The 25,345-nt window shown below is 44.6% G+C and overlaps 1 long non-coding RNA gene across 1 annotated transcript; it reads left to right on the forward strand.

Annotated features, from left to right (window-relative positions):
- The first annotated feature begins 170 nt into the window (after positions 1 to 170).
- LOC143701405 (uncharacterized) lies at positions 171 to 23,267 on the forward strand. Its single transcript, XR_013190115.1, has 3 exons — positions 171 to 255; positions 2,325 to 2,419; positions 23,180 to 23,267. It is a non-coding gene; the product is annotated as an uncharacterized LOC143701405 (long non-coding RNA).
- The last annotated feature ends 2,078 nt before the right edge of the window (positions 23,268 to 25,345 follow it).

Raw genomic sequence — 25,345 nt, forward strand, 5'->3', positions numbered from 1 at the left:
ATTAATAGCCATTATGCCCAATACTCTGTTGACAGAGCTAAAACGGTTGTTTTGTTTGTATTTGGTTCAGTAACAGTAAAATACAGAGCATTTTTGAACAGTTAGAGCTAGAACTTGTTGATGGCTCAGAAACCCCTGCAGTATTACTCTTCAGCCACAGATGGCGACAGTAAAGGTCAAATCCCAGAGGAACAACAACAGAAGCAGTGAAGAGCTGTTTCAGCTGAAATATCAACTCACATCCAACAAATGAAGGTACGAAACGAGAAGGAAATCTCTAAGGGTTGCTTATGTGCTCTGGTTCTTCATATATATATATATCAATATTTCAGGAACATACTGAATGTGCGTTCATCAGGCTGCACGTTTCTGAGTGATTCAGCTCGTTCATGGTAAAATTAACAACATATTTTTATACAATTGTGTATGAGGTCGATTTTATAATAATAACAACATTATGATAAATGGTATAAGAGTGAGAATATAATGAGTATGTAATCGTGTGCATATAATTATCATGCAACTTAATATTGATCTTTTTTTTCAAGCTCATTTTACCAATTCTAAACCACATCAATCTTAATACATTTTTATATATTTTTTATTTAATGATTTATAAGTGATATATAATTGTTAAGGTAGGCTGGAAGTGAAAAACAGGTGTGCATAATTATTAAGCAAGTTTTGTTTTACGGGTAAAATGGGCCAAAAAAAAAGATTTAACTTGCACTGAAAAGTCAATAATTATTAAATGCTCACGAGAAGGATGTTATATAATGCAACACTAGACATTGCAAAATTAAGGCATGACCAATAGACAGCAAAACGCTTATTTATTCAGCAGGGTCAGACAAAAACAGCCCAGAAGAAAAGACGCATGGTAACTGCAGAAAAGATTAGGAATTAATGTGAAGAATCAGGAACCCTTTAGTCTCCGCTGTTTTCCGGGGATCTCAGACACTTTTCTAAGGTAAAGAATCCTGAAACATGACCAACACTTAATCAGAATCACAAGCTGAAGTGAAGAAGTGAAGTGTTTTATAGGCTTTATAGACGTGTCGAGAGTGATCCTCTCGTACTGGATCCGACCCCATTTCTCAACGCTCACCGCTGGCATATAATGCAACAAAGATGGCTGAAGTAAACATATCTAACTAAAGATCTACCAATCTCTGTGTAAAGATAAAACAATGATGCTGCAATCTTCCTAAAGTCATTTTTACACATCTGTAATTTGACTCCAAATCTCTGGATATCATTTTTATCCTCCTTGACAAAATATTGGATTACTCAGTAAATATACATCTATGGCTTTCAATATTTTGGCTTTCATCACTATTTATGTTTGTCTTTCTACAGATAAATATTAACAAAATAAAAAAATTGAGCCGGGGAAGTTTCTGAAATTTGTTTGACATTAATGACCTTAAGGCATTTTTACACTCCCAGCGTTCCTTAACAATTATATATCACTTATAAATGATTAAATACAAAATTAATAGTAGTTATTAAGATTGATGTGGTTTGGAATGGGTAAAATGTGCTTGGAAAAGAATTTATGATCAGAATACAGTATCAACTTGCATAATAGTTATGCACACACTGTATATCAGAACGCCCTTCTCTAGAGTTATTTTTCTATTTATCTATTGAGTTTATGGTCATTGAAAGGTTTTTCTGAGGTGAATGTGAGGTTATTGTTCTCCAGCTGATTGATGGATTACATGAGTCATGATTGATTTCATTCTGACACACACACACACACACACACACACACACACACACACACACACACACACACACACACACACACACACACACACACACACACACACACACACACACACACACACACACACACACACACACACACACACACACACACACACACACTTATGGACTCAATTTACTGCTTTAGGTTCATGCATATCTAGTGTAATGGTCGACCAAATTAACTTGGCCAATCACGATTCACTGATGTGTTTTTTAAGTAAAAAAATATATGCATAATACTATATATGCATAATTTTTTTCTCTCATTAGCATAAAAATAAGGCATTGCTTATGCAATTAAAACAACATGGAAGTAATTGATCTGAATAATGATATTTATAACAGCTACTTTACAGCTGAAAATGATGAATTTTACAACGTTAACACTTATTTTCCTGTATATTTCTGTGAAGCTGCTTTGAAACAATCTGTATTGTAAAAAGTGCGGTCAAAATACATGTCACTTGACTATGTATTTGTATATGACTTCTGTATTTGTATACAATCATTGTATATGATTGTAACACAATTTTGCATCACTGTCTTCTCAGATGGACCGTCCGTTCATTGACCGTCTGAAACACATTACACATGAAACTGGAAAGCGCTTGTGAAAATCCCAAGTTGATCTGCCAAAGGTTCACAAGTTAGTGGCATCAAATCTTTGAAAGACATTTTGAATAAGAATGATGTGCAGAGTGAAGCAGACTTTGTCACGTCATCGTGAAGCAGTGTTGCGTGTGTTAGTGTTTCTCCACCTTCATTCCCCTGTGATGGGAAGATCACTGATTTCAGGCACTTCTGCCACTCATTGTGCCCTGAACATTTGCATGAGAAAACTACAAATCCACAGGGACCATTAGGGTTTTAAAGCTCCACGTCCTCTTACAAACCAAAGACACAATAGGCCTCACATGCAAACGCCACATTGCTTTGAAACAACCTGTATACACTTGTGTGTCTTTCCCCGTGCTGGACTCTATGGCAGGGATAAAGCGTGGAGAAAGTGTGTGTTGAACCCGGCCTCAGCTGGTCCACATCTCGCTGAGCTCGGCTTTCATCCGGCCCAGATCTGGGCTAATGCGTCTCAGTGAAAGTGTCCCTCGTGCTGCGATCGCTTTCTTCTCAGGCTTTCACTCCATTCTAAACTCTTCTACTTGGGATAATTGCAGTTTAATTGGGTGACAAGAAATTAAAACTGTGTCCACATTTTGTGGGATAATCTGTTTTCTGCAGGAGTCTGTTATCACAGTCCGTATACAAGCAGCGCAGGGAATCGGGACAGATCGAGGAATGTACAGGATCACACATTCACCTTTGGGTGGCAGATGTTTCATAAATACATGTAATATGCTTTCAAGAGCTTTTTCTTTCTAAACACAAGGCATATACACTACTGATCAAAAGTTCTGGGTCAGTAAGATCTTTTTTTTTAAAGAAATTAATGCTTTTACTCATCAAAGATGCATTAAATTGATCAAAAGTGACAGTAAAGACATTTATAATGTTACAAAAGATTCTATTTCAAATAAATGCTGTTCTTTGGAACTTTCTATTCATCAAAAAATCGTGAAAAATAAAATGTATGACAGTTTCTACAGAATTATGATCATGATCTGAAGGATCATGTGACACTGAAGATTGGAGTTGCTGAAAATTCAGCTTTGAAACAACTTAGAAGGAGCGTAAATGAATCCAATTGAATGTAAGATTGAAAGATTCTCTAATCAAGCTTTCAATAATTCTCACATATCCTTTAGTTTTTTGTGTATTTGACAGTAGTAAAATAGTTTTATAGACTATTCTCAGACCTAGATGTTCTTCTGTTTGTTTGGAGCTTTTCAAGCCGAAACTCTTGAGACTCCAAAAATGAACTAAAACACCCTAAAAAGTAGTTTCCCCATTAACACACCTGACCATGTTTAACACAGTCCGCATGTTTCCATCCGCACATTCAGTCGGATGAGCTCACAGAATCACAGAATGCAATAATAACAATCCCGGTTTGCTCGAAAATGCAATTTTCTATCCGGCAACAAATGCTAAAACAGCAGATATAAACACTGGATGTTTTTCAGTAATGAAGAAGCGTCTGGTGTGTGTCGAGAGAAGGATCTTTTCATCGGCTCTTTCCCAGCTCCTCGGGGGTGTGTGAGGAAAGGTTACAAACATTGAGTCATTCTCAGGGCCTCTGCAAGCCGTACCTTCCCTTTTGTCAAGGCTGTACTCAACTTTAAAAGCCCCTTTCAGTCGACATGAATGCCCTTCATTTTCTCTCAAAGAACTTTGCATTGATAGCCGGCAAAAAGGGAAGGTTGTTTAGAAAAGGATGGAGAGACAATGAGAACAAAAAAAGCAAAAAGCTTTTCAGATTCCATTATGAACATAGCACTCCCATTCTCTCCGACTGTTTATACATGTTCTGCGGAATAATGCGCTGCTGCTGTAATATGTTCCCGGTCCTCTTCTGTGAAACGGGCCTTGGATCAGCGCTAACGGGGGGGTTTGGGATTCAGAAGCGCATTCACTGTGAGATCAAGGTAAAGAAGAACAGGTGAAAGAAAGAAACCTTCCCGTGCAGTAAAGAGCCATTCAGACGAGGCCATTGTGCAAATATTTCAGGTGCCCTGATGCTCGTGCCGAGAGAGAGCTGTTCGGGTTTCTTGGGGTTTCAGGAGTGTATGGGGAATAAAGCTGTATGTTCATGTTGTGTACAGATTACTCCGGCCGTCCTCGACCGGCTCTAAGTTCAAATAAATTATAGCCATCCTTTGCTTTTCATTTTTTTACATTATTGCAAAAACCTCCTGTTTTTCTTTGAAATTGCTCAATGTCCATTTTATTCTGGTTCAAATCATAGACATCAAATTGCAATTTGAGTTTGTCAAGTCAAGTCTCCTTCATTTATACAGCGCTTTAACAATATAAATTGTTTCAAAGCAGCTTTACAGTGATAATAGGAGAATACAGTAACAGAGATTGTTTAGGCTTTACAGCAGATCTAGAATAAAGTTATTGTCCAGATAAAGTTAGTTTTGATTGATTCACTTCCGTTGTAAAGATCATTAATTATTAACATAGTGACCGCTAACACGACACCGTTCTAACAGAAAACAGAAACTCTTAATGTGTTCTGGCCGCATTCCCTACATCGGCCCTCGCCAATCATGACCTCCTAATAATCCCCATCCATTGAATTGGCTCTATCACTCTCTCTCCTCTCCACTTATAGCGTGTGTGTGTGTGTGTGTGTGTGTGTGTGTGTGTGTGTGTGTGTGTGTGGTGAGCACACTGGTGCCGTTGTACTGTGGCTGCTGTCGCATCATCCCAGTGGATGCTCACACTGCCGGTGTTGAGGAGAGACCCCGACATGATTGTAAAGCGCTTTGGGTGTACAGTAGTACACATGAAAAGCGCTATATAAATGCCTCATTCATTCATTCTTTTAAGGGCTCAGCGTGGTTTTCCAGCTAAATAAAAGTTTGATGGTTTACAGTCGTCATGAAAGGGAAGTTGCGCTGGTCTTTTCTCCTCTATTGTGTCGTATATCCAAGGGAAAAAGCTTCTGGAACAAGAACAAATGTAGGCGGGGCTTGATTGTGTCTGTGGGAAATTGATTGGATGATTGGATGGTTGTGGTTTGCTATTGGTTGATCTCATGTGAGTGACAGGTTGCCCCGCCCACATCATCAGAGAAGAGATGCTGCAAGAGGAACTGATTCAAGATTATTAACACAATAATGATGTACACTGATAAATCATTAGAATAAACACAGCAATACTCATAAAAAAACAAAACAAGAATGGTCAGTTTTGATTTCATGGTGACTTTCATGGTAATTTACATGGTGAGTAAATTAACAAGTCCCCTGAATTTCTGTAGAGTGTGTAGGCTATATGAGAAGATCTGTTCACAAACACACAGAAGAGGCATGAATGAAGGAAGAGGAGAATATCATGTGTTTGATCTCTGTATAATGTGCAACATCAGATGATAAAGGCTGGTTTATTCTCTCTGTGGCCCCTGAGGGCCCGTCTGTCAGCAGAACTCCCTCGGGCCTCCATCCCTCTGATTTAAACACGTCTTCAGCGCTAGATTAAACTGGACACTGATCAGACCTTATACACTGCAATCACACCATCCGCTCTGGCTGACCTGACGATGCCCGTGTGTTTCCATCATGAGCAGAAACACCGTAACCCTGCAAAACCATTAACTCCCGCAGATCAGGGTCCGTCTTCAGGGTCCGTCTTCAGGGTCCGTCTTCAGGGTCTGTCTTCAGGGTCTGTCTTCAGGGTCTGTCTTCAGGGTCCGTCTTCAGGGTCTGCCTTCAGGGTCCGTCTTCAGGGTCCGTCTTCAGGGTCCGTCTTCAGGGTCCGTCTTCAGGGTCTGCCTTCAGGGTCCGTCTTCAGGGTCCGTCTTCAGAGTCTTCAGGGTCCGTCTTCAGGGTCTTTGGGGTCCGTCTTCAGAGTATTCAGGGTCTTCGGGGTCTTCAGGGTCTTCAGAGTCTTCAGGGTCTTCGGGGTCTTCAGGGTCTTCAGGGTCTTCAAGGTCTTCGGGGTCTTCGGGATCTTCAGGGTCTTCGCGGTTTTCAGGGTCAGTCTTCGGGGCCTTCAAGGTCTTCGGGGTCCTTCTTCAGGGTCTTCAGGATCTGTCTTCAGGGTCTTCAGGGTCCATCTTCAGGGTCTTCGGGGTCCGTCTTCGGGGTCTTCAGGGTCCGTCTTCAGGGTCTGCGGGGTCTTCAGGGTCTTCGGGGTCTTCAGGGTCTTCATTGTCTTCGGGGTCTTCAGGGTCTTCATTGTCTTCGGGGGCTTCAGGGGCTTCAGGGTCTTCGGGGTCTTCAGGGTCTTCAGGGTTTTCAGGGTCTTCGGGGTCTTTCGGGTCTTCGGGTCTTCGGGATCTTCAGGGTCTTCGCGGTTTTCAGGGTCTTCAGGGTCAGTCTTCGGGGCCTTCAGGGTCTTCGAGGTCTTCGGTGTCGGTCTTCGGGGTCTTCAGGGTCCGTCTTTAGGGTCTTCAGGGTCCGTCTTCAGGGTCCATCTTCAGGGTCTTCAGGGTATTCGGGGTCCGTCTTCAGGGTCCGTCTTCAGGGTCTTCGGGATCTTCAGGGTCCGTCTTTGGGGTCTTCAGGATCTTCAGGGTCTTCAGGATTTTCAGGGTCTTCGGAGTCTTCAGGGTCTTCGCGGTTTTCAGGGTCTTCGGGATCTTCAGGGTCCGTCTTCGGGGTCTTCAGGGTCTTCGGGGTTTTCAGGGTCCGTCTTCTGGGTCCATCTTCAGGGTCTTCAGGATCCATCTTCAGGGTCTTCGGGGTCCGTCTACAGGGTCTTCAGGATCTTCTGGGTCTTCAGGGTCCGTCTTCAGGGTCTTCGGGGTCTTGTCTTCGGGGTCTTCAGGGTCTTGTCTTCGGGGTCTTCAGGGTCCGTTTTCGGGGTCTTTGGGGTCTTCAGGGTCTTCAGGGTCTTCAGAGTCTTCAGGGTCTTCATTGTCTTCGGGGTCTTCAGGGTCTTCATTGTCTTCGGGGTCTTCAGGGTCTTCAGGGTCTTCATTGTCTTCGGGTTTTCAGGGTCTTCATTGTCTTCGGGTCTTCAGGGTCTTCGGGGTCTTCAGGGTCCGTCTTCAGATGAACATCTGCTGATCCGGGGAAAAAGTCTGTTTGCAATTGTTCTGATCAATTGGTCATCCAGGTTTGATTTGCTTGTTTTTAGGGCTGCACAATTTAGCCTAAATGTGTGATTATATATCAAAAATAATTATTTTGTGTGTGTCTCATCTGTTCCCACTCTTCATTCTCCTGGGGTCGCTCTGTGCTGTGTCTCTATGGCTCATTTCTTTCAATTACCACAGCTAAGTGTGGAAAATCCCAGCGGTGTTAAACAGGCAGGATTGTGCTTGTGTGTGTGTGTGTGTGTGTGTGTGTGTGTGTGTGTGTGTGTGTGTGTCTGTGTGTGTGTGTGTGTGTGTGTGTGTGTGTCCGAAGCACACACATAAAAATAATTCACAGTGTTTCCTCAAGAACATTCTTTTCACGTAAAAAATCTGACTTTCCAAATTTCCAAAAAAGATTTTAATCAAGGCTTTTCCTGAAGAATGATTAGATTTTTTTTCTTTGAAATCAAAGAAGGATCATGTATTATATGAGCAGAAGGTGTGTAGTGAAACCTGTCGTGGCTTTAAATGCACGACACGCATTCGAGTAACTCTCAGTCAGCAACGGTTTCCGACACAAAATAAACAGCGGCGTCATTTAAATTCCCTCATAACCTCGAATCATTATCAGGACTCCAGAGATATTACAAAGAGGATTCCTATTGTAAAATGTTGATTTAGCACATCGTCGGAATATAAAGCAACTCCAGCAACACTTGAAATGAGCGACTCGCGGTCTATTGTGTCCAAGCCTCCCTTCACCCCCCCCCCCCCCCCCCCCAATGGTTTCCAAGCAAATTAATTAACAAGAGATGGAAAAAACTGTAAGAATGCAAATGGCAGAGCGAGGCCTCCCTCACTTTAGACTCTCGTAGGCTTTTGTTCTCCTGTATTGTAGCAAATTATTTAATTGGGTCTCTCTGATTGTGTGCTCACACAGAAAGGATCGCAGGCCTTTGTCAGAAACCCATATAACTAACAATGCAGTATCAAATTCAATTCCCATCAAAAAGAAAGAAATGAATCCCCCCCTCACACACACACACACACACACACACACACACACAGAGAGAAGAGAGAGAGCAGGGTTTTTAGGCTGGCCGTGGAGATTAATGAGGATCTCCAGAATCACCAGCGCTGGGACGGCTGATTCTCAGCTCTTTCAGACTCAACAATAGCAGAGATGTGGATGTGAAGGACTGAGGAGATGCTGAAATAAACCCAGTGACGGCTGGAGTTTACAGAGCTTCACAAGCGTTTACATTACCCGTCAAATTGCGCAAGTTGAAATTGAAAATACGCCCAATGTAAATGCGTCAATTTTCAGCCAGTTAGAAAAAGGAATATTTCGCAAAAATGCAGTGGAAACAGTTTTTGTGCTTTTACTGGTCACTTGAGGTAGATGGAGCGGTACGTTTCGACGGAAGACAAGACCGATTTGTTCATTCAATTCGTAAAAGACAAAAGCATTACGGGAATACTGGATTCTAAACCTCAAAGAAATGCCACAATCAAGACCTTGAAGCAGATCTGAGGGAGAAACACCCAGAAACTCCTCATATGAGCCGCTCACAGTATAAGAGTCTTTCCTTGCTATTAATGCTGGAAAACACGCCGACGTCGTCAAAGGCTAGTGCGGTGGCTGGGATATACGTAAACCTGCAAACATCCATTGCCATAATTGTTGGACTGACTTAAAAATTACGGTTCTGTCGCATTACATCAGTTAATTGTAGGATTAACTTGAGGATGCTTGAGGATCCAGCTGCCGGTTCACTGTCCGAGATCATGTTTCTTACCCTTCTCATGGCTGTTAACCCGAACCCTAAACTCCACCAATGTTTCTAGATGCCTGGTGTAGTAGCTGGATCCAGGCCGGATCAGGCCCCCGTGCAACTGTTTGGCCTGTTGTGAACGGATTTTGAGGGAAAATCCAACAGAATGATTTAAACATGGTAAAATGTGCTTAGAGTGTTTAATAAATGTTTAATAAATGAACAAGCAAATGGTGTGTAGAACGTTGAGAATTCAAAAGTTTGTGAAAGAAATTAATACTTTCAGGACTTTTATGAAACTGTGGTTGGTGGACCTCGATCCCTCTAGGGGGGTTTCGGGTCATGCTCAACCCCGGAAGAAAATGTTGTACATTTTTAATTTAAATTCATCAATCTGGTGCACTTTGAGAGTTCAAAATTAAGAGCTCCAATCCATATTCAGTGTGCAGATTGAAGAAAGAAAAAAGTCTGTGCATTGAATGGTACCTGAACTGTAATGGGGACTCAAAGCTCTTTTAGTTTTAGCTCATTACACTACATAATAATAATATTCCTATGACAATAATGGCAATATACTGTATTGTAAAACAAATGCACTGAAAAATAAAATACTTTCATAATTAGTTTTGCTGTCATTTCTATCCATGCAAGAGATAAACCCGTGAGCTTTTATTTGTACGGAAAACAAGTTTAGAAACGCGTCTCGTTATAAATCTAGTGAAACGCTGTAATCGTGAACTATGCGGATGTGGAAATAATGCATAACAGGCTGAACTTAGCACATGCACAGATGGAGTTCACTGCATTCACACACTGACCGGAGACAGCTGATCGCGTAAGCAACGTGTGCACGCAAACACAGTCTTTCGAAAAGGACACAAAGCCTTATCAAGATTTCAACTTCAGTTTGTTTGACAGCAATGGTGCAAAACACGACATTAAAGAGCTTTTATGTTATTATGTGAAGTTTAGATATATTTTCGTCCGCCACAGTCCGGTTAATGAACGGGAAGCACTGAAATATGATTCATGTGTTGATATTTTGGCGGCCGCCTCAGATAAATCAGTGTTTGGAAAATCGGCTTTTATACATCAAAGATGCATTGAATTGACCAAAAGTGACAGTAAAAACGTTATAATTTTACAAAATATTCTATTTCAATATAGGCTGTTCTTTTGATCTTTCCATTCATTAAAGAATCCTTAAAAAAATAAAATAGTAGTAAAAGTTAAATTGCTAAATTGCATTCATCTATTTATTGTAACGTCTCAGGTGTGATGAAGATTCATAAAGGGTGCAGCAACTGAGTTGTTCTGAGTGTGTTCACAACAATACCAGACACACAAACTGAATGAAACAAGGAACTTAAATACAAAAGGTGAATGAACTCAATGACTAGTGAATCAATGAACTAATGAATCAAAACCCATGGCAACAAACGAAGAGCGGGAAACTGGAACAAAGGAAAAGAGGGAACCGAGAAAATAAAAGTCCATGAACACGAAAAACAAAACAGTCAGTCTGTGACATTTACATTCTATTATGTGTTTAAAGAGTTTAAATATTGTGCTTCCAAAATCCAACACATTTCTGTATAAAAGAGGATAATTATTTTAATTCATTGTGATTTGTCCATCAGGAATTGATCAAATGTTTGACGGAGTTTAAGATGCATTCGTGACTTCAGCAGAAAAGGCAAGTTGAGTCTAAACAGTTTTGATGTTTAGTGGTTGAAAGTGAAATCTTCCACAAACACTGTCTCTGAAACATCACAGAGTTCTGAGTGTTTTGGGGTGTAGGAGACGCGCCTCTCGACTCTTTTACATCATCTGAAGGCCCGTCCCATTTCCCGTATTTACTCTATTCCCCTGATTCACAGTCGCTGCTCACTGGACCGGGACCTTCCAGCTGCCACCCCAACATCTCATTATTTTTGGAAATATCAGGCTTGTATCATCTTGATAAATAATTCCTTGCAGTATAATGTATCAGACTAAAACATATTTTCCGGGGGCCAGCGAGGTTAAAGTGCCAATCTTACCTTTTTACATTTTTTCTTGGCCTGAAGACAGTGATTTCCATATATAGAGTGAGCGGTTTGTGTTGAACATGCGTTGCTGTCAGAGATTGGAAATGAGGCCTGCTAAACGTGTAAGATCCTCCCAGGACCAATCAGATCTCTGACATTATACACGCTATTAAACCATACTAAAGTTTTTATCTGACTCCTTGACAAACATTACAGTTTCATCCAGTTTTTCTGGCTGTGTATTCTTATCTGGCACAGAAAACATTGATCTACTTGAAAACTCTTGTCACAGTTAAGGATTTCTATCAGTCCACAATCAACACGTTACTGTTGGACTCTCGATATTTTCATAGCAAAACTGTTTGTCTTCACACAGGAATAAAGTGTACATTAAGGAGCAGTGGCGTGCACAGACCTCCTTTAGGGGCCGAAGGATTTTTTTTTCTTTTTATTCTTTATTTCCTTGGTATGAAAATATGTTAATACAATTAGAATGCATAACACATCAAATGAAAATAGGGAAATTATTCTAATATTACTAAATATTATCGACTTTACCAAACAAATCAGTGAGAATCAAGAAGGTAATTATGAGGAATTCATGTTTAGTTTTGTTGATGTAAATTTTATGTATGTATTATATGCATATAGCGTTAGCTATCATGAAATCAGTACCACTTTACAGTACCACTTTTTAATGAACTGCACTTCAACAGCATTTATTAATCTTAGTTAATATTAATTTCAGCATTTACTAAAATATTTTAAAATCAAAAGTTTAGTTTTAGTTTTAAGTTAACATTAGTTAATGCCCTTACTGTGAAATAACATGAAAAAACAATTAACAGGTATATTATTATTAACTAAGATTAACAAATACAGTAACAAATGTGTTTCTCATGGTTTGTTCATGTTATTTAATACATAAATACTGTAGTGTGAGACTCGCGGCCGCTGCTCCTGTAGTGTGAGACTCGCGGCCGCTGCTCCTGTAGTGTGAGACTCGCGGCCGCTGCTGCTGTAGTGTGAGACTCGCGGCCGCTGCTGCTGTAGTGTGAGACTCGCGGCCGCTGCTGCTGTAGTGTGAGACTCGCGGCCGCTGCTGCTGTACTGTGAGACTCGCGGCTGCTGCTGCTGTAGTGTGAGACTCGCGGCTGCTGCTGCTGTAGTGTGAGACTCGCGGCTGCTGCTGCTGTAGTGTGAGACTCGCGGCTGCTGCTCCTGTAGTGTGAGACTCACGGCTGCTGCTCCTGTAGTGTGAGACTCGCGGCCGCTGCTGCTGTAGTGTGAGACTCGCGGCCGCTGCTGCTGTAGTGTGAGACTCGCGGCCGCTGCTCCTGTAGTGTGAGACTCGCGGCTGCTGCTGCTGTAGTGTGAGACTCGCGGCCGCTGCTGCTGTAATGTGAGACTCGCGGCTGCTGCTGCTGTAGTGTGAGACTTGCGGCTGCTGCTGCTGTAGTGTGAGACTCGCGGCTGCTGCTGCTGTAGTGTGAGACTCGCGGCCGCTGCTGCTGTAGTGTGAGACTCGCGGCCGCTGCTCCTGTAGTGTGAGACTCGCGGCTGCTGCTGCTGTAGTGTGAGACTCGCGGCTGCTGCTGCTGTAGTGTGAGACTCGCGGCTGCTGCTGCTGTAGTGTGAGACTCGCGGCTGCTGCTCCTGTAGTGTGAGACTCGCGGCTGCTGCTCCTGTAGTGTGAGACTCGGGGCCGCTGCTGCTGTAGTGTGAGACTCGCGGCCGCTGCTGCTGTAGTGTGAGACTCGCGGCCGCTGCTGCTGTAGTGTGTGACTCGCGGCCGCTGCTGCTGTAGTGTGAGACTCGCGGCTGCTGCTGCTGTAGTGTGAGACTCGCGGCTGCTGCTGCTGTAGTGTGAGACTCGCAGCCGCTGCTGCTGTAGTGTGGGACTCGCGGCCGCTGCTGCTGTAGTGTGAGACTCGCGGCCGCTGCTGCTGTAGTGTGACTCGCGGCTGCTGTTGCTGTAGTGTGAGACTCGCGGCCGCTGCTCCTGTAGTGTGAGACTCGCGGCCGCTGCTCCTGTAGTGTGAGATTAGCGGCCGCTGCTGCTGTAGTGTGAGACTCACGGCTGCTGCTCCTGTAGTGTGAGACTCGCGGCTGCTGCTCCTGTAGTGTGAGACTCACGGCTGCTGCTCCTGTAGTGTGAGACTCGCGGCCGCTGCTGCTGTAGTGTGAGACTCGCGGCTGCTGCTGCTGTAGTGTGAGACTCGCGGCTGCTGCTGCTGTAGTGTGAGACTCACGGCTGCTGCTCCTGTAGTGTGAGACTCACGGCTGCTGCTCCTGTAGTGTGAGACTCGCGGCCGCTGCTGCTGTAGTGTGAGACTCGCGGCTGCTGCTGCTGTAGTGTGAGACTCGCGGCTGCTGCTGCTGTAGTGTGAGACTCGCGGCTGCTGCTGCTGTAGTGTGAGACTCGCAGCCGCTGCTGCTGTAGTGTGAGACTCGCGGCCGCTGCTGCTGTAGTGTGAGACTCGCGGCTGCTGTTGCTGTAGTGTGAGACTTGCGGACGCTGCTGCTGTAGTGTGAGACTCGCGGCTGCTGCTGCTGTAGTGTGAGACTCGCGGCTGCTGCTCCTGTAGTGTGAGACTCGCGGCTGCTGCTCCTGTAGTGTGAGACTCACGGCTGCTGCTGTAGTGTGAGACTCGCGGCTGCTGCTGCTGTAGTGTGAGACTCGTGGCTGCTGCTGCTGTAGTGTGAGACTCGCGGCTGCTGCTGCTGTAGTGTGAGACCCGTGGCTGCTGCTGCTGTAGTGTGAGACTCGTGGCTGCTACTCCTGTAGTGTGAGACTCACGGCTGCTGCTGTAGTGTGAGACTCGCGGCTGCTGCTGCTGTAGTGTTAGACTCGTGGCTGCTGCTGCTGTAGTGTTAGACTCGTGGCTGCTGCTGCTGTAGTGTGAGACTCGCGGCTGCTGCTGCTGTAGTGTGAGACTCGCGGCTGCTGCTCCTGTAGTGTGAGACTCGCGGCTGCTGCTCCTGTAGTGTGAGACTCACGGCTGCTGCTGTAGTGTGAGACTCGCGGCTGCTGCTGCTGTAGTGTGAGACTCGTGGCTGCTGCTGCTGTAGTGTGAGACTCGCGGCTGCTACTCCTGTAGTGTGAGACTCACGGCTGCTGCTGTAGTGTGAGACTCGTGGCTGCTGCTGCTGTAGTGTGAGACTCGCGGCTGCTGCTGCTGTAGTGTGAGACTCGTGGCTGCTGCTGCTGTAGTGTGAGACTCGCTGCTGCTGCTGCTGTAGTGTGAGACTCGTGGCTGCTGCTGCTGTAGTGTGAGACTCGCGGCTGCTGCTGCTGCTGTAGTGTGAGACTCACGGCTGCTGCTCCTGTAGTGTGAGACTCACGGCTGCTGCTGCTGTAGTGTGAGACTCGCTGCTGCTGTAGTGTGAGACTCGCGGCTGCTGCTGCTGCTGTAGTGTGAGACTCACGGCTGCTGCTCCTGTAGTGTGAGACTCACGGCTGCTGCTCCTGTAGTGTGAGACTCGCGGCTGCTGCTCCTGTAGTGTGAGACTCGCGGCTGCTGCTGCTCTAGTTTGAGACTCGTGGCTGCTGCTGGTGTAGTGTGAGACTCGCGGCTGCTGCTCCTGTAGTGTGAGACTCGCTGCTGCTGTAGTGTGAGACTCGCGGATGCTGCTGCTGTAGTTTGAGACTCGCGGCTGCTGCTCCTGTAGTGTGAGACTCGCTGCTGCTGTAGTGTGAGACTCGTGGATGCTGCTGCTGTAGTGTGAGACTCGCGGATGCTGCTGCTGTAGTGTGAGACTCGCGGATGCTGCTGCTGTAGTGTGAGACTCGCTGCTACTGTTGTAGTGTGAGACTCGCGGCTGCTGCTGCTGCTGTAGTGTGAGACTCGCGGCTGCTGCTCCTGTAGTGTGAGACTCGCGGCTTCTGCTGCTGTAGTGTGAGACTCGCGGCTGCTGCTGCTGTAGTGTGAGACTCGCGGCTGCTGCTGCTGTAGTGTGAGACTCGCGGCTGCTGCTGCTGTAGTGTGATACTCGCGGCTGCTGCTCCTGTAGTGTGAGACTCGCGGCTGCTGCTCCTGTAGTGTGAGACTCGCGGCTGTTGCTCCTGTAGTGTGAGACTCGCGGCTGCTGCTGCTGCTGTAGTGTGAGACTCGCGGCTGCTGCTGCTGTAGTGTGAGACTCGCGGCTGCTGTTGCTGTAGTGTGAGACTCGCGGCTGCTGCTGCAGTAGTGTGATACTCGCAGCTGCTGCTGCTGTAGTGTGAGACTCACGGCTGCTGCTCCTGTAGTGTGAGACTCGTGGCTGCTGCTCCTGTAGTGTGAGACTCGCGGCTTCTGCTGCTGTAGTGTGAGACTCGCGGCTGCTGCTGCTGTAGTGTGAGACTCGCGGCTGCTGCTGCTGTAGTGTGAGACTCGCGGCTGCTGCTGCTGTAGTGTGAGACTCGCGGCTGCTGCTGCTGTAGTGTGATACTCGCGGCTGCTGCTCCTGTAGTGTGAGACTCGCGGCTGCTGCTCCTGTAGTGTGAGACTCGCGGCTGTTGCTCCTGTAGTGTGAGACTCGCGGCTGCTGCTGCTGCTGTAGTGTGAGACTCGCGGCTGCTGCTGCTGTAGTGTGAGACTCGCGGCTGCTGTTGCTGTAGTGTGAGACTCGCGGCTGCTGCTGCTGTAGTGTGAGACTCGCGGCTGCTGCTGCTGTAGTGTGAGACTCACGGCTGCTGCTCCTGTAGTGTGAGACTCGTGGCTGCTGCTCCTGTAGTGTGAGACTTGCGGCTGCTGCTGTAGCGCTGCAGAGGAAACTCCGCCTACACTTCATCCCCGCCAAATGCTTCCGCCAAAAAAATTATATATTTTTTTTGTATTATTATTGTAAGTGGCAACAGTGTATAAGTGTATTGTTATCTATTATACTATTTATAATAATAATAATAATTATTATTTACAATTATCAGAGAGGGGCACAATACATTTTGACACAAAAGCGGCAGGGGCTTGAGTTTCTGCTCTTTTTCAGATTCTGAGATTCTGTACTCTTTCAGAAGTTGCGTATCAGCGTCGCCTACGCATGACACTGAAAAAACTGCAGTCAATTGAGGGAAAGGGTTAATATCACTGTCTTACTAAATCAATGTTTAGTTGACCGGCGGTAAGTGGAGGAAAGCCTTGTTTTTCCCTCCGTCAAGTGAAAACTATGAATAATAACTGTGACTGACGACCAGTGAAATCTGTAGAATCGAGTGTGGGCGGGGCTTGTGCTGAAATGGTTTGCGAAAGTGAATGTGGAGTGACTTCATATGTAGTCGTAGTGTAAATGTGGAGTGACTTCATATGTAGTCGTAGTGTAAATGTGGAGTGACTTCATATGTGGTCGTGGTGTGAATGTGGAGTGACTTCATATGTGGCCGTAGTGTGAATGTGGAGTAACTTAGAACAGTTTTAAAAACAGAATTTCAAAGGTGAAAATTAATATTCGAATGTGGAAAAACGCGCCCGCGGTAGCAGAGGCGCGACTGTCTGCTTTGCGAGTGGTCAAAATTCTGAAGCTTAAAATGTAAAACGCATTATCCAGCTGCACAGCTAGCACAGTGAGTGTCTGGCTCACTCATTGGCTGTGCTGAGGCAACAGCACATCCAATGGGGCAGGGGCCTCCAACGGGTGCGCCAATGAGCTAGGATTACATCATACACGTCACAGCCCGCCAAAGGGGGCGTGGCCAGACGCCCCCGAAATAACCATAGCAGCAGTTTACCATTGCACAGCTCGCTCGGAGCGTTCAATGTTGGTTCTATAAACTGTAAAACTTCAATTAATGTTACTATTATTTGTTTCAATCACTGAATGAAGCCTGTTATATTTAGGACAAGAGTCGCAACCTTAAATTGCTTGCACAAAACCAGCACTCAACAGCTGTTTATTGTTGTTCATTTAAACCGTTATGCGTAGAGAGCGTGAGGGTGAGGGGGAGAGAGACAGAGAGAGAGAGAGAGAGAGAGAGAGAGAGAGCCTGTGAGTGCGAGCGAAAGTAGGTCTGCGGTCTTGGCCATTAGTTGATTTACTTGTTTTGTGTTAATACGTTAATATTATTTATTAGTAGTGGGAATGTGGAGTGACTTCATATGTGGCCGTAGTGGGAATGTGTAGTGACTTAATATGTGTTCGTAGTGTGAATGTGTAGTGACTTCATATGTGGTCGTAGTGTGAATGTGAAGTGAGTTCAAATGTGGTCGTAGTGTGAATGTGGAGTGACTTTATATGAAGTCATAGTGTGAATGTGCAGTGACTTCATATGTGGTCGTAGTGTTTGAATGTAGAGTTACTTCATATGTGGTCGTAGTGTGAATGTGGAGTGAGTTCATATGTGGTCGTAGTGTTTGAATGTAGAGTTACTTCATATGTGGTCGTAGTGTGAATGTGGAGTGAGTTCATATGTGGCCGTAGTGTAAATGTGGAGTGACTTCATATGTGGCCGTAGTGTGAATGGGGAGTGACTCCATATGTGGCAGTAGTTTGAATGTGGAGTGACTTCATATGTGGTCATAGTGTGAATGTAGAGTGACTTCATATATGGCCGTAGTGTGAATGTGGAGTGACTTCATATATGGCCATAGTGTGAATGTGGAGTGACTTCATATGTGGCAGTAGTGTGAATGTGAAGTCGTAGTGTGTGATTGTGGAGTTGCTCATTTTGTGGCAGTAGTGTGAATTTGGAGTGACTTCATATGTGGCAGTAGTGTGAATGTGGAGTGACTTCATATGTTGTCGTAGTGTGAATGTGAAGTCTTAGTGTGTGAATGTGGACTGACTTTATATGTGGCCGTAGTGTGAATGTGGAGTGACTTCATATATGGCAGTAGTGTGAATGTGGAGTGACTTCATATGTGGCCGTAGTGTGAATGTGGAGTGACTTCATATGTGGCAGTAGTGTGAATGTGAAGTCGTAGTGTGTGAATGTGGAGTGACTTCATATGTGGCAGTAGTGTGAATGTGGAGTGACTTCATATGTGGCAGTAGTGTGAATGTGGAGTGACTTCATATGTGGTCGTAGTGTGAATGTGAAGTCGTAGTGTGTGAATGTGGACTGACTTCATATGTGGCTGTAGTGTGAATGTGGAATGAGTTCAAATGTGGTCGTAGTGTGAATGTGGTGTGACTTCATATGAAGTCATAGTGTGAATGTGCAGTGACTTCATATGTGGCGGTAGTGTGAATGTGGAGTGACTTAATATGTGGCCGTAGTATGAAAGTGGAGTGACTTCATATGTGGTCGTAGTGTGAATGTGAAGTCGTAGTGTGTGAATGTGGACTGACTTCATATGTGGCTGTAGTGTGAATGTGGAGTGACTTCAAATATGGCCGTAGTGTGAATGTGGAGTGACTTCATATATGGCCGTAGTGTGAATGTGGAGTAACTTCATATGTGGCAGTAGTGTGAATGTGAAGTCGTAGTGTGTGAATGTGGAGTGACTTCATATGTGGCAGTAGTGTGAATGTGGAGTGATTTCATATGTGGTCGTAGTGTGAATGTGAAGTCGTAGTGTGTGAATGTGGAGTGACTTCATATGTGGTCGTAGTGTTTGAATGTGGAGTGACTTCAATAATGGCCGTAGTGTGAATGTGGAGTGACTTCATATGTGGTCGTAGTGTGAATATGAAGTTGTAGTGTGTGAATGTGGACTGACTTCATATGTGGCCGTATTGTGAATGTGGAGTGACTTCATATGTGGCAGTAGTGTGAATTTGGAGTGACTTCATATATGGCAGTAGTGTGAATGTGGGGTGACTTCATATGTGGCAGTAGTGTGAATGTGGAGTGACTTCATATGTGGCAGTAGTGTGAATGTGGAGTGACTTCATATGTGCCAGTAGTGTGAATGTGGAGTGACTTCATATGTGGCAGTAGTGCGAATGTGGAGTAACTTCATGTGTGGTCGTAGTGTGAATGTGAAGTCGTAGTGTGTGAATGTGGACTGACTTCATATGTGGCTGTAGTGTGAATGTGGAGTGACTTCATATGTGGCCGTAGTGTGAATATGGAGTGACTTCATATATGGCCGTAGTGTGAATGTGGAGTGACTTCATATGTGCTCGTAGTGTGAATATGAAGTCGTAGTGTGTGAATGTAGACTGACCACATATGTGGCCGTAGTGTGAATGTGGAGTGACTTCATATGTTGCCTGTAGTTCTGAAGCTTTTATCATATAATGGCTCAATTGAGCTTTAGCTGCATATAAACATTAATAACATACACAACAACATTGAGCATCAGTTTAGGATTCAGCTCCACACTACACAAGCTCCAATAATGATTCATAAAACTTTTTAAATGATGAAAAAAAAAATCTGTAGCTCTTTATCACTACTCTTCATATTTGAGGGATATGGGAGCATGTTGTGCATTTGAGAGCAGAACTAATGCTATATAAACCTGCAGTCATAAGCATCTGCCTAGAGCTGTTGTCTAAATGAAGATTTCACAGCCAATCTGAGTTTGCTGCTGCATTACTGTTGTGCCGTGAGTGTGTTTATTTAACAGGTGTGCCAGATCGATATTTTCCCCTTTCTTTGCTCCGCTGCTGCGAGGGAGGAATGGCTGCCTTGTCTCATTTCGTTGAGCTTTAACTTTCTGAAGGCTGGAGGAGAATCAGCGAGGAGGAAACTATGAAACTGTAGTTTGTCAAGCTACAAGCTCCTCAGCATTTGAAGTAGTTCAACTATACTCAATCTGCCCTTTAAAAAAGCAGTTATTATTAAAAGTAGTTATAAATGCACAATGATCAGGTGTTACACAGAAATTAATACTTTTGTTTATCAAGGATGCATTAATTGGTCAAGTGACAGTAAAAAAAACATTTAAAATGTTACAAAAGATTCTATTTCAAATAAATTATGTTCTTTTGAACTTTCTATTCATCAAAGAATCCTGAACAATAAAATGTATCACAGTTTCCACAGAAATATTGATATTGATATATTGATAATAATCATAAATGTTTCTTGAGCATAATTTATGGTAAACTTAAATATACTTTAATGTATATTACTTTAATTTCTATTTATTGCATTTATTAAATATATTTATTAAATATATTTGTATTTACACACATGTTATGATGAAGTTGCAATTTAGTACATTTAAAATCTAAATAGCTTGAAATACGGCTCTTCTCTGGTCTCTTTTCTCTTCTCCGGCTCTTCTCCAGCTTTTTTCTGGCTTTTCTCTCTTCTCTGGCTCTTCCCTCTTCTCTGGCTCTTCTCCAGCTTTTCTCTTGCTCTTCTCTCTTCTCCGGCTCTTCCCTCTTCTCCAGCTCGTCTCTGGCTCATCTTCAGCTCTTCTCCGACTCTTCTCCAGCTCTTCTCTCGTCTCCGGCTCTTCTCTCGTCTCCGGCTCTTCCCTCTTCTCCAGCTCATCTCCTGCTCGTCTTCAGCTCTTCTCTGGCTCTTCTCCAGCTCTTCTCTCGTCTCCGGCTCTTCTCCGGCTCTACTCTCTTTTTCGGCTCGTCTCCCATTTCCGGCCCGTCTCCGGCTTGTCTCCGGCTCCTCTCCGTCTTGTCTCCAGCTTTTCTCCGGCTTTTCTCCAGCGCTTCCCTCTTCTCCGGCTCGTCTTCAGCACTTCTCCACCTCGTCTCTCGTCTTTGGCTCTTCTCCAGCTCTTCTCTCTTTTCTGGCTCGTCTCCAGCTCTTCTCCGCCTTTTCTCTGGCTCGTCTCCAGCTCTTCTCTCATCTCCCGCTCTCTTCCGGCTTTTCTCCGGATCTTCTCCGGCTCTTCTCTCTTCTCCGGCTCTTCTCCTGTTTTTCTCCGGCACTTCTCCGGCTCTTCTCTCTTCTCCGCCTCGACTCCAGCTCTTCTCCCATCTCCGGCTCTTTTCCGGCTCTTTTCCGGCCCTTCTCTGATTCTTCTCCGGCTCATCTCCAACTCTTCTACGGCTCTTCTCTCTTCTCCGCCTCGTCTCCAGGTCTTCTCCCATCTCAGGCTCTTTTCCGGCCCTTCTCCGGCTCGTCACCGGCTCTTCTCTCTTCTCCGATACTTCTCCGGCTCGTCTCCAACTCTTCTACGGCCCTTCTCTCTTCTCCGCCTTGTCTCCAGCTCTTCTCCCATCTCCGTATCTTTTCCGGCTCTTCTCCGGCTCGTCTTCAGCTCTTCTCCAGCTCGTTTCTCGTCTCCGGCTCTTCTCTCTTTTTTGGCTCGTCTCCAGCTCTTCTCTGGCTTTTCTCTTGCTCTTCTCCAGCTCTTCTCTCATCTCCCGCTCTTTTCCGGCTTTTCTCCAGATCTTCTCTGGCTCTTCTCTCTTTACCGGAATTTCTCCGGCTTTTCTCCGGCACTTCTCCGGCTCTTCTCTCTTCTCCGCCTCATCTCCAGCTCTTCTCCCATCTCCGGCTCTTTTCCGGCTCTTCTCCGGCTCGTCTCTGGCTCTTCTCTGGCTCTTCTCTCTTCTCAGATTCTTCTCCGGCTCATCTCCAACTCTTCTACGGCTCTTTTCTCTTCTCCGGCTTGTCTCCAGCTCTTCTCCCATCTCCGTCTCTTTTCCGGCTCTTCTCCGGCTTGTCTCCGGCACTTCTCCTGCTCTTCTCTCTTCTCCGGCTCTTTTCTCTTCTCCGGCTCTACTTCTCCGGCTCTTCTCTCTTCTCTGGCTCTTCTCTCTTCTCCGGCTCTTCTCTCATCTCCGGCACTTCTCTCTTCTCCGGCTCTTCTCTCTTCTCCGGCTCGTCTCCGACTCTTCTTGGGCTTGTCTCCAACTCTTCTACGGCTCTTCTCTGGCTCTTGTAGCTTCTCCAGCTCTTCTCTGGCTCTTCTCTCTTCTCCGGCTCTTCCCTCATCTCCGGCTCTTCTCTATTCTCAAATTCTTCTCTTTTCTCCGGCTCTTCTCACTTCTCCGGCTCGACTCCGGCTCTTCTGCGGCTCGTCTCCAACTCTTCTAAGGCTCTTCTCCGGCTCTTCTCTCTTTTCCTGCTCTTCACTCTTTTCCTGCTCTTCTCTCTTCTATGGCTCTTCTCTCTTCTCCGACTCTTCTCTGGCTCTTCTCTCTTCTCCGGCTATTCTCTCATCTCCGGCCCATCTCCGGCCCTTTTCCGGCTCGTCTCCGGCTCTTCTCCAGTCCCTCCGGCGTGACACTTTGGATTTAATTTCCTCGCTGGCATGAAAGGGGCATGAACTCAACCAAAAATCACGAGCTGTTTTTTTGGCTGAATGAATCTAATGAATATAAAGAGATAAAAGGACAGGGAGGGCGAATGAAGGAGAGTCAATTGGCTGTGTGGCTTTTGCGGTAGGGACAATGGGACAATGACTAGAAGTTTCGTCCACTTAATGTGTCTTTGTGTTTAGGTTTCATTACTAAAACCACCGTCTAATCACGAGTGCAATTCAGTAATGCATTTAATCCCATATTATTTAAAGTTTTAGTTCATTTAGTTTTAGTTATTGTAGTACTTAAACCATAAAAACATTCACATTATTGTTTATTTTAGTTGAAGGTAACGATAATAACCCTGGATGACTTTCACACACAAGTAACATTCACACACGGTGCTTTACTGAACATCACGTGACTTCAGCGTCTCGTCACAAGCGTCCCAGTATCCCTTTCCATCTTTTTCTCCTCTGTTTAATTCTATATACATTGTTCAAATTTAATAGGCATCTAATTTGTGTTATCAGCTTACAGGGCAGTAAGTAATAATTTGCATGGCTGCCTTTAGCAAAAATGCTTCCATAAGCAGCCCATAGAATGGATAATCCTTCATATTGGTTATGCCCCGATGATCAATGTTTCAAGAAGAAGAGACTTTGGTGGAAGATGGAAAGATTTGTGAGGCCAGAGAGAAACCACAGAAATATGTGGGTTATTGCACAGAAGTTCCCTTGTTGGTGTGTTTGCTTCACTTTTTAATGCCCATCAAACTTGAACTCGTAAAGGTTTGTTTGTCAGACAATAAAAAGCAGTTTTAATTAGATTCAATTACTGATGCTTTTACTGATCAACTTTTTCTCTGATCTTAGATCCCCTTTTCCACGGAGCTCGTCACACTGCATTCTGGGATTGTCTTCTCTGCAAACACACAGAATTGGATGTTCCCTCAGGCGAGTTGTGTTCCCTACGTCAGTCTGATGCCTTCAATGCTGTCTAGATAGGTGTCAGTAAGTTCAGCGATGGTTCATTTCTGTTGTAATTGTTATATTAATTTAGTTCATTATATATATATATATATATATATATATATATATATATATATATAAACACAGTGATGTTTACCTGTTATCATCAACAATATATTTTTTTCAGCATTAATTACTTGTTTGTTAATGTTAGGGTGAATGAATGAATGAATGAATGAATGTACAATGAATGAGTGTTTCATATGTACTACTGTACACCCAAAGTGCTTTACAATCAGGTGTTCTATAAAAAGGTTGTTGTGTTAGTTCAGAATAGATTTTTTTTTTCAGATTTTTAATGAAATGTTGATTAATAAATACTGTAGAACAAGTAGTTACCTAATTAACTAACATGTTAACTAATATAAACAAATGAGAACTCATTTTCTAAAGTGGGACGGCATGTTGTAGTTCTCACTCTTTGGGTATAAATGTGTTTAATTCCCAGCAGCATTGTTGTGTTTGACCTTTAAGCTGTTTGAGGTGTTGTCGTTCTCTGAGCTGTAGTGGTGATGTAGTGGTTCTCTGAGATGAAGTGGTGATGTAGTGGTTCTCTGAGATGTAGTGGTTCTCTGAGATGTAGTGGTGATGTAGTGGTTCTCTGAGATGTAGTGGTTCTCTGAGATGTAGGGGTGATGTAGTGGTTCTCTGAGGTGTAGTGGTTCTCTTAGATGTAGGGGTGATGTAGTGGTTCTCTGAGGTGTAGTGGTTCTCTGAGATGTAGTGGTGATGTAGTGGTTCTCTGAGATGTAGTGGTTCTCTGAGAAGTAGGGGTGATGTAGTGGTTCTCTGAGATGTAGTGGTTCTCTGAGGTGTAGTGGTTCTCTGAAATGTAGTGGTTCTCTGAGATGTAGTGGTGATGTAGTGGTTCCCTGAGGTGTAGTGGTTCTCTTAGATGTAGTGGTGATGTAGTGGTTCTCTGAGGTGTAGTGGTTCTCTGAGGTGTAGTGGTTCTCTTAGATGTAGTGGTGATGTAGTGGTTCTCTGAGATGTAGTGGTTCTCTGAGATGTAGTGGTGATGTAGTGGTTCTCTGAGGTGTAGTGGTTCTCTTAGATGTAGTGGTGATGTAGTGGTTCTCTGAGATGTAGTGGTTCTCTGAGATGTAGTGGTGATGTAGTGGTTCTCTGAGGTGTAGTGGTTCTCTGAGATGTAGTGGTGATGTAGTGGTTCTCTGAGATGTAGTGGTTCTCTGAGATGTAGGGGTGATGTAGTGGTTCTCTGAGGTGTAGTGGTTCTCTGATGTGTAGTGGTTCTCTGAGGTGTAGTGGTTCTCTGAGATGAAGTGGTTCTCTGAGATGTAGTGGTGATGTAGTGGTGATGTAGTGGTTCTCTGAGATGTAGTGGTTCTCTGAGGTGTAGTGGTTCTCTGAGATGTAGTGGTGATGTAGTGGTTCTCTGAGGTGTAGTGATTCTCTGAGATGTAGTGGTGATGTAGTGGTTCTCTGAGATGTAGTGGTTCTCTGAGGTGTAGTGGTTCTCTGAGATGTAGTGGTGATGTAGTGGTTCTCTGAGGTGTAGTGATTCTCTGAGGTGTAGTGGTGATGTAGTGGTTCTCTGAGATGTAGTGGTTCTCTGAGGTGTAGTGGTTCTCTGAGATGTAGTGGTTCTCTGAGATGTAGTGGTGATGTAGTGGTGATGTAGTGGTTCTCTGAGATGTAGTGGTTCTCTGAGGTGTAGTGGTTCTCTGAGATGTAGTGGTGATGTAGTGGTTCTCTGAGGTGTAGTGATTCTCTGAGATGTAGTGGTGATGTAGTGATTCTCTGAGGTGTAGTGGTTCTCTTAGATGTAGTAGTGATGTAGTGGATCTCTGAGATGTAGTGGTTCTCTGAGATGTAGTGGTGATGTAGTGGTTCTCTGAGGTGTAGTGGTTTTCTGAGGTATAGTGGTGATGTAGTGGTTCTCTGAGGTGTAGTGGTTCTCTGAGGTGTTGGAGTGATGTAGTGGTTCTCTGAGGTGTAGTGGTTCTCTGAGATGTAGTAGTTCTCTGAGATGTAGTGGTGATGTAGTGG

Source organism: Siphateles boraxobius, unplaced genomic scaffold, assembly GCF_051911475.1.
Source record: "Siphateles boraxobius isolate OS27281-9 unplaced genomic scaffold, OSU_SipBor_1 326, whole genome shotgun sequence".
Taxonomy (NCBI): domain Eukaryota; kingdom Metazoa; phylum Chordata; class Actinopteri; order Cypriniformes; family Leuciscidae; genus Siphateles; species Siphateles boraxobius.